This window comes from Ovis aries, chromosome 13 (assembly GCF_016772045.2).
Source record: "Ovis aries strain OAR_USU_Benz2616 breed Rambouillet chromosome 13, ARS-UI_Ramb_v3.0, whole genome shotgun sequence".
Taxonomy (NCBI): Eukaryota; Metazoa; Chordata; class Mammalia; order Artiodactyla; family Bovidae; genus Ovis; species Ovis aries.
Window position 1 is genome coordinate 39,012,676 of NC_056066.1, and position 12,360 is coordinate 39,025,035.

At 46.8% G+C, this 12,360-nt stretch overlaps 1 protein-coding gene across 22 annotated transcripts in view; it reads left to right on the forward strand.

The window, feature by feature from the left end:
• Positions 1 to 12,360, forward strand: part of RIN2 (Ras and Rab interactor 2) — a 205,114-nt gene that overhangs the window by 82,910 nt on the left and 109,844 nt on the right. The gene's annotated exons all lie outside the window — the stretch shown is intronic.

Below are 12,360 nucleotides of genomic sequence, written 5' to 3' on the forward strand. Positions count from 1 at the left end.
AAGCCATGGTGAATTTCAGTCTAATAACACGGTGTGGTTGCGAGCACTGAAGACAAAGTGAGGAAGAGATTCGTAAGTCACTGCTGCCCACTGGTATTTTCTGGTTCCAGAACGTTGTTGGGTATGTGCTGTGATGCATGTTTTATGGACTATTTCATGCTGTTCAAGTTATTCGCCAGGAGTGTGAAATCGTGGTCACTAGGTAACTATCTCTGAAGAGCCTAAGAGATTAGCCCATCCAATGGTTCTAAGATTAGAGTCCCTGAAACTGTAATATTCCTTGTGGGTCCCTCAGGGGTTACACAAACTGAATTCAACTTTCTTTTTAAAAGTTGTGGTTTAAAAAAATATGACAAAATGTACACATGCATATCAATGTAGCAAACATGTAAAGAAATATAGAGGACTGAAGAACACTAAGTTTAGAATTCTTGTAACTTATTCTTTTATTTTGTTTTTGGAAGTACAGTTGAGATACAATTTTATATGTCACAGGTGTACAATATAGTGATTCGCTATTTTAAAGGTTTTAATCCATTATAGTCATTAAGACATATTGGCTATATTCCCCATGTTCTGCAATGTATCTTTGTAGTTTATTTAGACCTAATAGTTCGTGCCTCTGAATCCCTCTGTTGCCACTCCCTTCTTCCCTTTCCCCACTGGTAACCAATGCTGCTGCTGCTGCTAAGTCGCTTCAGTCGTGTCGACTCTGTTCAACCCCATAGACGGCAGCCCGCCAGGCTCCCCCGTCCCTGGGATTCTCCAGGCAAGAATACTGGAGTGGGCTGCCATTTCCTTTTCCAATGCAGGAAAGTGAAAAGTGAAAGTGAAGTCGCTCAGTCGTGTCCGACTCTTGGCGACCCCATGGACTGCAGCCCACCAGGCTCCTCCATCCATGGGATTTTCCAGGCAAGAGTACTGGAGTGGGGTGCCATTGCCTTCTCCCTGGTAACCACTACCTTATTCTTTATCTGTGAGTCTGTTTCTTTTTGTCGTATTCACTGGTTTGTTGTATGTTTTAGGTTCTACATGTAAGTAATATCATATAGTATTTGTCTTTCTCTGTCTGACTTATTTTACTAAGCACAATGCCCTCCAAGTTCATTTGTCTTCATCTTTCCATGTTGGTGCAGGTGGCAAAATTTCATTCTTTTTTGAAATGAGTGAGCAATATTCCATTATGTGTGTGTGTGTGTGTGTATATCATATCTTTTTTATCCATTCACCTGTTGATGGACACACTGGTTGCTTCCATATCTTGGCAACTGTAAATAATGCTGCTATGAACATTGGAGTGCATATATATTTTTTAATTAGTGAGGATTTGGGGCAGTATATACCCAGGAGTGGAACTGCTGGGTCATATGATAGTTCTATTTTAGCTTTTTGAAGACCCTCCATCTTGTACACTGTTGATGAGAATATAAACTTGTGCAATCACAGCAGAATTCTGTAAACTTCTGAAAAGGAGACGAGGATGTGATGGAAGGAATGCTAGCGGGCAGTGAGGTATCTGGTCCCATCTTAAAGCTTTTAGCATCACTTAAATATTCAGTTCAGTTCAGTCACTCAGTCATGTCCGACCCTTTGTGACTCCATGAATCCCAGCATGCCAGGCCTCCCTGTCCATCACCAGCTCCTGGAGTACCCAAACTCATGTCCATTGAGTCGGTGATGCCATCCAACCACCTCATCCTCTGTTGTCCCCTTCTCTTCCTGCCTTCAGTCTTTCTCAGCATCAGGGTCTTTTCCAATGAGTCAGGTCTTTGCATGAGGTGGCCAAAGTACTGGAATTTCAGCTTCAACATCAGTCCTTCCAATGAACATCCAGGACTGATCTCCTTTATGATGGACTGGTTGGATCTCCTTGCAGTCCAAGGGACTCTCAAGAGTCTTCTCCAACATCACAGTTCAAAAGCATCAATTCTTTGGCGCTCAGCTTTCTTTATAGTCCAACTCTCACATCCATACATGACTACTGGAAAAACCATAGCCTTGACTAGATGGACCTTTGTTGACAAAGTAATGTCTCTGCTTTTTAATTGCTGTCTAGGTTGATATAATTTTCCTCCCAAGGATTAAGCGTCTTTCAATTTCATGGCTGCAGTCACCATCTGCAGTGATTTTGGAGCCCCCAAAAAATAAAATCAGCCACTGTTTCCACTGTTTTCCCATCTATTTCCCATGAAGTGATGGGACCAAATGCCATGATCTTCGTTTTCTGAATGCTGAGCTTTAAGCCAACTTTTTCACTCTCTTCTTTCACTTTCATCAAGAGCCTCCTTAGTTCTTCACTTGCTGCCATAAGGGTGGTGTCATCTGCATATCTGAGGTTATTGATATTTCTCCTGGCAATCTTGATTCCAGCTTGTGCTTCTTCCAGCCCAGCGTTTCTCATGATGTACTCTGCGTATAAGTTAAATAAGCATGGTGACAATATACAGACTTGACATACTCCTTTTCCTATTTGGAACCAGTCTGTTGTTCCATGTCCAGTTCTAACTGTTGCTTCCTGACCTGCATACAGACCAATTGTTTTTCCAGCAGCAGGAAGCAAGGACACTAGAGATAAGGAAAATCACATCAAATGACGCCTGATTTTTCTTTCAAAAGCCTAAATAAGCAGGGTGACAATATACAGCCTTGATGTACTCCTTTCCCGATTTGGAACCAGTCTGTTGTTCCATGTCCAGTTTTACCTGTTGCTTCTTGACCTGCATACAGATTTATCAGGAGGCAGGTAAGGTGGTCTAGTATTCCCATCTCTTTCAGAATTTTCCACAGTTTATTATGATCCATACAAAGGGTTTGGCATAGTCAAATTGCACAATGAATAATAAAACACACTCACAAATACACTTTATATCAAGTGTCAAATGTTTAAAAACCACTCACCCATCAAATTGTACTGCCAGACTAGCTTATTTTGTATGCTGCTGCTGCTGCTGAGTCTCTTCAGTCGTGTCCGACTCTGTGCAGCCCCATAGACGGCAGCTCACTAGACTCCCCCATCCCTGGGATTCTCCAGGCAAGAACACTGGAGTGGGTTGCCATTTCCTTCTCCAATGAATGAAAGTGAAAAGTGAAAGTGAAGTTGCTCAGTCGTGTCCGACTCTTAGCGACCCCATGGACTGCAGCCTCCCAGGCTCCTCCGTCCATGAGATTTTCCAGGCAAGAGTACTGGAGTGGGGTGCCATTGCCTTCTCTCTTTGTATAAGTGATAGAATAAAGCTTTCCCACCCTCTCTGCTTGATTAACTGTTTCCCAGTGTTTCATGGTGAGCTGTTCCAAACCACTATCACTAAGAATCTCATTTATTTATTTTATAAAATGAGGCAGTGGAATGCACTTCCACATTTTAAAAAGATTTCAAACTTTATACACATTGCAGGTATACTACAACATATTCCCACATCAGTTTTTCATCCTGTCTTACACACACACACACACGCTTGCACTCCGTGTTCTAGGTGATTTGAGAGTCAGTGTGCTACTTAACCCGTCAGTGTGTACTTGAGAACAAGGTCATTCTCATGTCACCTCAGTGCAGTTGTCAAATGCAGGAAACTTAATGTTGATCCAGTACTTTAACCTCTAGCCCATATTCTGGTTTCACTAGTTATCCCTGGAATGCTACTTAGAGCCATTTTCTTTTTTATTCTTTAGATTCAAAGCCAGTCCAGGACCATGCGTTGCATTTAAATCTGTCCTTTTCTCCTCGACCTGAAATGGGTCTTCAGCCTTTCTCTTTAAGACCCTGACATTTCTGAAGGGCTCAGGCTGGTTTTTAGTGAGCTCTCCTCAGTTTGATGCGTCCGGTGCGCCTGACAAGGAGATTCGGGTCGTGTGCTCTTGGCCCCCTAGAGGATGCTGTGTCCTCCTTGGTGTCCAGTCTCGGGACGCGCTGGCAACTGTGGCCATGTCCCATGGGAGGTTTTTAACAGCCGTGATTTGACTAAAAATGAAGAATGAGTGAAGCGCAGGGATTGTTTAGATTTTTCAGGGGGATGAGTCCCTAGTTGCTCTGAAAAAGTCATCTAGCTGATGAGCCGGTCTGCTTTTTCAGCTGTGATGCACTTCTGTGCCCCAGGAAAGGGCCTCCCCTGGGTAGCAGGGGCTGCAAAACCATCATGTCCACGTGTCTGGTGTGGCCCCCCACCCCGGGCATGAAGAGCCGACACCCCCCAGCCAGGCTGCCGGGATGGCCGCTGGCTGTGGCTGTCCCGCCTGTTTGATGATGTGGTATTTGTGATTTGTGGCTTTTCTGAGATTCCCTTTTCCCCATATTTTGAAGACAGTCTTTCTCTCGAGCCAAGGCTGGGCCGCGATCAAGCACTGCCCTACCCAGGCTGGGACGGCGGCCTCTCGGAAAAAAACAGGAAATTAGAACTTATGCACTTGCCACGTATGGGCTAAGTGATGCCTTTCTCAGTGGTTCCATGTGGCTTGAATAACAGGGTAATTTTCCTTCCCAGAGTAAAATACCCAACCTAATTAAGATGTATTTTATTGGAGAACATTTTATTTCAGTGAATTATTTCAGGTCCAGCCCTGCTGTAAGCAGTTTCACAGACTCACTCATGAAACTCATTCCCCAGGTTTCTACTGGGCAGGAAGCATGTGGTGTCGGCAGGGCAGATGTGATGCGGGGTCCACGTGTGGTGAGGGTGTGGGCACTTTCTGAACCTTGGACCATAGCCCAGCTTTGCCCTGCAGAAGCTCAGGGCCTGTGGGCAATAAGTAGAAATATGGCCTCATAATGTCACAAGAGGCTGTTGGAGGGTCGAGACCCCCAGTAAAGAGGAGGCCCTGCATTGGGGGAACCTGGAAGGTCACACAAAAGAGGTGCTTTGAGAATCAAGTCTTGAGGAACAGAAAGTGTTTACCAAGTGGTGAAGGGGGCAAGTTTAGAGAGAGGGTCTGTTGCAGAGATTCAGGGTTGTGGCAGATGAGGGTGGGCTCGTGGGGGAGCTGGAAATGGGAATGAAGGTTTGCATGAAACTGGAGGAGACCTGGGGTGTCTGCTATAGTGGGTGGGTAAGGGGACTTCATGTCCTAAGTGCCAGGGCAGCCTGATTAGATTTTCTGTGATGGAGCAGGGTTTCCAAACGTGAAGGAAGAGTTGTGGGAGAGCAGGCCTCACTCCCCCTTATGAGAGGGTGTGAAGCCTGAAGTCCCCTGGCCAGTCCACCACCTGTGCCTCTGAGGACAGGTGTGCCGACCCCAGGAGGGCAGAATCAGGAGACAGAAGAGCCAGGGAAGTAGGGCCCTGCTAAGACCATGGAGCCCCTGGCTAGGCGCCCCCGCTCACCTGATCACTTTCATTGCTCAGTTGTTCTTTAAGTTTTGATTTTGAAATACTTTCAAACTTCCAGAAATTTGCAAGAGTAGTTCAGAGAACCCTGATTTTCCACTTATGCCAATTTGCCAATTGGTACCACTTTGTCCCCTACGGTTGGATCCTCTCTGAACCCAGTGAGAGCAGTGGATTTCACACCCCTTGAGCACGTGCTTTTCCAAATGTTCTTCAGAACAGGGACCTTCTCTCACATCCCCACAGTCCTGTCATCCAGGACTGCAGCTTAATCTTTTTTTTTTTTTTCCATTGTGAGGAAGTCTTTAAGAAAAAAGTCTTAGTTAACAAAGGTGGTGCCATGGTAAAGGATCCACCTGCCAAAGCAGGAGATGCAAGTTCAATCCCTGAATCAGTAAGATCCCCGGGGTTAGGAAATGGCAACCCACCCCAGTATTCTTGCCTGGAAAATCCCATGGACAGAGGAGCCTGGTGGGCTACAGACCACAGGATCACAAAGAATCAGACATGACCGAACACAGCACACGTACTATAACAAAAGATTTTAATAAGTCTCACTTAGCCAAATACATCCAAAAAGAAATCACAGTACAAAGAAAGTGGTAAGACAAGGCCTCACCAGTTCCTACAGTATTAGTAATGTGTCTCAATTTTCAAAACTAACTTTAAAAAAGCTTAAAATTAACCTAAAATATTTTAAATGAAAATAAATGGAATGAGCAAATATAAGAAATGTCCTCTTTAATTTAGGGGTATGATACAGTAGTTTAAGCCACAGATACCAAGTTTAATCAATTTTCCCAGTAACACCCTCTAAGTGTGTGTGTGTGTGCATGTGTGTGAACTCAGTCGTGTCCAGCTCTCTGAGACCCGATGGACTGTAGCCCACCAGGCTCCTCTGTCCATGGGATTTTCCAGGCAAGAATACTGGGGTGGGTTGCCATTTCCTCCTCCAGAGGATCTTCCCAACCCAGGGATCGAATCCGTGTCTCCTGCACTGACAACTGGATTCTTTTGCTACTGAGCCACCTGGGAAGCCCAGGACCCTCTGTAGCATGTTTCTTTCTCTGAGTCCAGTACCGTGAGTTTTGGGAGCATTGGATCTCTTTAATCCCTTTTAATCTGGAACGATTCCTGTTTTTCCTTGTCTTTCATGACATCAATATTTTTGCAAAATCCAGGCCAGGTTTTTTGTTGACTGTCCCTTAGGTGGAGCATATGTTGTTTCCTTATGACAAGTTCCAGGTCCCCTGCCTCCTGTTGGGATGCACTATAACTGATGCTGTGTTCATCTCGGGCCTGGAGGAATGTGGCATCTCTCTGGCCTCAGTGAGGTATTCGCCTCACTCACCTGGTCCTGGCATTGTCTGGTTTTTCCACTGTTTGATTACTATCATTCCTCTTGCAATTAATCAGCCATCTATAAGGAGACATGACTGTTTCTTCTTAAGCCAATTAGAAGTGGGTTTTCTGTTCCTTACGCCATAAAAGCCCCTCACTGATCCAAGGGCCTATTTATAATGTGGGATTAATTGCTCATTACCATGGGGGAAACAAGCAAGTGATTATGATGAGAAAAATCAGAGGAGTTTCTTAAAAGCTCTAATTGTGGTCACATGGGAGCAGAGCTGGACCACAGTAAGTGGGTATCCTGAGAGGACTTATCATCCAGTGATGCTTCTTAATTTTTGAATTTATTTTGCAAGTGACGACCCCCTCCCCCTCAAAAAAGATTCTCTGGTAGTAAAAATTACATCCTCAGTTCAAAATAGATTGATCATTTGTTGCACTGAGTAATGTAACATTTTAACTTATTTTCAAGTAAGTCAAATTTTTGCAACAGTTTGCAAGATAGGTCTGTTGTTTCCATTTTTACCTGGAAAGTGTAATTTATGCTCACAAAGAGTAGTGGTTATTTATAGGGTCAGAGAAATTTTCTTCAAAATATGTTTGTGGATTTTATATTGGCAAAGGTGTTTCTATTAATTGTGAATTCAGTACCAAGTGAGCAGCATTCCTAGGAGAAATAGGGAACCAGACTCTGAGATGAGGATTCTTATAGAAGTAGTTGTCTGGGAGGTGATCTCAGGAAAGTGGGGCTGGACACAGGGAAGAGGGAGCAGCCATAAAAGTGTGTGTGTGTGTGTGTCTGTGTGTGTGTGTCTGTGTGTGTATGTCTGTGTGTGTGTCTGTGTGTCTGTGTGTGTGTCGAGACTATGATTGTCTTGGTTTGGCTGCCCCCAAAAGCAGACCCTAAGATAAGGATTCAAGTGCAGATAGTTTGCAAGGCAGGGTTTTATAAGGACCAAACTTTAATATCTCAGAGACATCCCAGTGTATTACTGTGGGTGTCACAGCCGCTTCTGTCCATGCCACCAGAGCAAGAATCGAAAACTCTGGAAGTTGCAGCAGTGACCTCTGGTACATAAAAGCAGCATATTGCAGCATGTCACAGAGTACAAATAAGGAGCCACTGAACAGAGCGGAAACAGGCAGTGGCCAAACGTCCTAGTAGGAGGGCAGGGAAGGTCCAGAAAGAGTCAGAGAGGCTCAGGCATGAGTTTGGGTTGATTCTTATTACAACTGGTCAGAGGAAACCGAAGTTCAGATCTCCCATAGCTGCAGTGGAAATTCACAGCAAAGAGAACCTTTGGTCACTTGTCACCAGGAGGTCGAGCAAGGAGGGAGGGCTGAGGCTTAGGCAGCGACCCAGACCCCGGCCGACATCTCTGCACCAGCTCTGAGCCCGTCATGAAGAGGGGGAGGGAAAAGGCTGTGTGAGCAAGCCAGCTCCCTGGGGGCGATTGGAGCCTCATCTCACGGGGACCTTGGGAGATAGCACAGGACAGCACCTGAGAGCTTTCCCACCTGGGTGGTTGGGGAGCCGGGAGTCACATATGTTCAGCATTTCACCTGCCCATGGCTACCAGCCTCGGATTCATCAACTTGCTGGCCCAGGTTTGCTGTGTGGCTAGAAGTCATGGCATGCAAATGTCAGGTGTGAAAACACCATGAGGAGGGGGCTGCCGATCAGGAATGTTCTCAGTGTCCAGTATTTTGGGAGCTCCGTTCTGGAAGGGACAGGGCCAGTTTCCACACACATCACTACTGAAAACAGATGTGAAAAGAGCCCTGAGTACTCAACCAGGGACTGTGGGCATTAGATTCCTAAAAGCAGCTTTCTCCCTGTGCAGCGCAGCAACAGGAAGCGGGAGGCTGGAAAGGACCAATCCCTCTGGGAATGGAGGGGAGCAGACAGACAGTGGGGACCACAGACAGCAGCGAGATGCTGAAACCATTAAGGGTGCCGCGGTCCAAGGTCTGAGTGCACATGGAGGACGGGCGGGAAGATGACAGAGGTTTGGACGAAAGACCCTGCAGGGCTGGGAGTGATTGATGGGCCGAGTAAAGCGGGGATTCAAGCCTGGTGCTGTCATTAAGAGAGGGGAGCCTGGACTTCAGGGGAAAGGAATGTTGAGTGGAAAGACAGCATTTCAGAGACAGAAAGCAAAAAGAAGTGCTTCTTTCTGTACTTTTTTGTAGACAGATCTTTCTGAGTTCAGCAAAGGGAGTGGGGAGGTAGGGGAAGAGGACCCCACAAACACTTTGTGGTTTGATTTTGCTTTGTTTTTGTTCCCCCTAAATTGGAAGCAGAGAAAACAGAGAGCTGTGATCCAGAAATCACACACGAGCCTGCCAGCTGAATGATTTGACTTCTGTCCACTCCTTTTGTGCACCTTAGTGGAATCATAGAGGGATTGAAAATAATCAAAAACAGGTAACAGGAAGGAAAAGGAAGCACTCATGCTCTGAGAACAGAGTCTGTGATGAAGCCTTGGTTAAAATAGTAGCTTCGGGCTGCGGGGGAGCCTTGTGTGTATAGATGGAGGAGTCCCTGATGCCCTAGCAGGCAGGTGAGATAAGGATATGTGGGTAAAATCCTTTTTCAATCAAAATGCCACAGACAGATTAGGGCCCTGTTCTGGTTGTAGCAGGGAGATAGCTTTGTCATAGCCAGACCCCGGGCCCCAATTTGGGTTAGGCCAAAGGGGACTATGAAGGCTTCCCTGGTGGCTCAGTGGTAAAGAATCCGCCTGCCAATGCAGGAGACATGGGTTTGATCCTTGGGTCGGGAAGATTCCCTGGAGAAGGAAATGACAACCCACTCCAGTATTCTTGCCTGGGAAACCCCATGGACAGAGGAGCCTGGCTGGCTATAGTCTGTGGGGTGGCAAAGAATTGAGCACTACTTAACCACACAACAACAAAGGGCACTGTGAGAAGGATGGTTTGGCCCTGCATTGAAGCAGACATGAATTATCTCCCTGGCTTTGACGGAAACACTCTCAGCCTCTGGACAAAAGCAAGAGTGTGAGGTCCTCAGGAGGATAATAGAATTCACCTCTAATCCTCCCTTTTGTTGGGGACCTGATACACCATCCAAAGAGACGGAGGGCTTGTCTTACCAAGATAACCAGCTTGGGTGGATTCTCAGGCATATTTTCCAGTGTTCTGTTATCTGCAGTAACTCGAGGTCAATAGAAGCTGATTGCCGAGGGTCATAAATATCCCTGGCCCCAAAGCAAGAGTGCATGTGGGACCTTGATCTCAGACCCAGGGTTGAGTGTTTATCAGTGCTGACTGGACCTCCATGTGAAGGATGCTGGGAGGGCAGAGGTGGCTGGTGTAGGATGAAGGCGGGACTGGGGGATCAGGGGCAGAGTTCAGGAGGGTGGACCCATAGTGAGGAGGCAGCACTTTCAGGACAGAGAGGGAAGGAGAGAAAGCAGAGCAGGAGCACCGCAGCTGGGCTGCTGTGAGGGAGAGAGCCTGGCCTCATAAACTGGAACTAAAAGCTCAAGAGCGATTAGGAGGCCTCGGGACTGTTGACGCCAAGCCTGTCCATTTTCTCCAATGCCACAAGGGTATAACCCGGTCACTTGGGGTGAGCCTTACTCTCCTGCAAAAAAAAAAAAAGGTTGAGTGAGGGTGGGAGAACCCCAGAGCAGCAGTGGAACCTGTGTCCATGTCCATCCTTTCAGGGGTCCTAGGATGACCCAGCTGCCCTTCAGTAGTGACCTTAGTACCCATCTAACCTCATCCCTCCTGTGGAAGGAGAAGTCTACAGGGTCAAAGGCCATGCCTATCCAGAGACCCCATCCCCCGCCACCTCTGGCTCCAGATTATTTGCCCTCGGAATCCCTGTCTGCACGCCCCCTACCCTCACGCACAGGCTCCCCACGTCCCTCTACCCGAGGGCTGGCTCTGCTTCTGGATATATAGTTAGTACTTTAGTTGCACCAACTACATTAGTACGTCTCCATAGGCTGCAGAGTTTGGGAGGGAATGAGAGATGGACAGGGCTTGGATAGGAATGAGTACGTCAAGGCTGTATATTGTCACCCTGCTTATTTAACTTATATGCAGAGTACATCATGAGAAATGCTGGACTGGAAGAAACACAAGCTGGAATCAAGACTGCCAGGAGAAATATCAATAACCTCAGATATGCAGATGACACCACCCTTATGGCAGAAAGTGAAGAGGAACTAAAAAGCCTCTTGATGAAAGTGAAAGAGGAGAGTGAAAAAGTTGGCTTAAAGCTCAACATTCAGAAAACGAAGATCATGGCATCCGGTCCCATCACTTCATGGGAAATAGATGGGAAACAGTGTCAGACTTTATTTTTGGGGGCTCCAGAATCACTGCAGATGGTGACTGCAGCCATGAAATTAAAAGACGCTTACTCCTTGGAAGAAAAGTTATGAGCAACCTAGATAGCATATTCAAAAGCAGAGATATTACTTTGCTGACTAAGGTCCATCTAGTCAAGGCTATGGTTTTTCCTGTGGTCATGTATGGATGTGAGAGTTGGGCTGTGAAGAAGGCTGAGCTCCGAAGCATTGATGCTTTTGAACTGTGGTGTTGGAGAAGACTCTTGAGAGTCCGTTGGACTGCAAGGAGATCCAACCAGTCCATTCTGAAGGAGATCAGCCCTGGGATTTCTTTTGGAAGGAATGATGCTCAAGCTGAAACTCCAGTACTTTGGCCACCTCATGTGAAGAGTTGACTCATTGGATAAGACTCTGATGCTGGGAGGGATTGGAGGCAGGAGGAGAAGGGGACGACAGAGGATGAGATGGCTGGATGGCATCACCGGCTCAATGGACACGAGTCTCAGTGAACTCTGGGAGTTGGTGATGGACAGGGAGGCCTGGCGTGCTGTGATTCATGAGTTCACAAAGAGGCGGACACGACTGAGCGACTGAACTGAACTGAACTGAACTGGATAGGAAGGCTAGGGTGTCCACTGAGCCATCCCAGGGAAAAGTAGGGTGACAAGCGAGGGAGGTAGGTTCAGGATAGCCCCGTGTCCTCACAGTCAACACAGAACCCTGAGGAGTCTGAAAAATTTTAAATCGTAGCCAGGCTTTCCAAGTCCTTACACAGTCCATCTGCTGTGGTAGGAGGATAGAACACGTTTTACAATTCGTCTTATCGTTTTGACGTTTAACTTAAAAAAATTCAGACGCAAAGTATGAGTCTCCATTTGTCCTCTCGTCCCAGGTTCTGAAATGACTGGTGTCCACCCAGCACCCCCTTGGAGGAATGAGAGCCCAGACAAGGTCAATGGCACGCCGTCTGCACTGTCCACTCAGACGCTCCGTCCATGGGTCCATTGACCTCAGTGCCTCTGCTCTTCCTTTCCCAGAGGTCTGAGCCCAAGGCTGTCATTGTGACCCAAAGCTCTCTCCCTCTGACGTGTGTCCTCTCATGCAAACACTCCGGATGAGAAAGGGTGATCCAGCTATGCCTTCCCCCCATCCCCCTGCTCTCCATGCTCACTGCGCCTGCCTGCCTGGCCTCCCTGCCCTCACATCGGTCAGACACTGTTCAAGAGGAAAGGAAGGGGTAGACCTTTGAGAGGAAACCTCTAAGCTTCAAATAGAGCCTGCAGAAACTCTGTGGTAGTTGTAGCCTGTGCCAAACCCAGTCATACTGAATATGAAGCTGGATTTGTGAAATGCCCCAATTGTATGTGC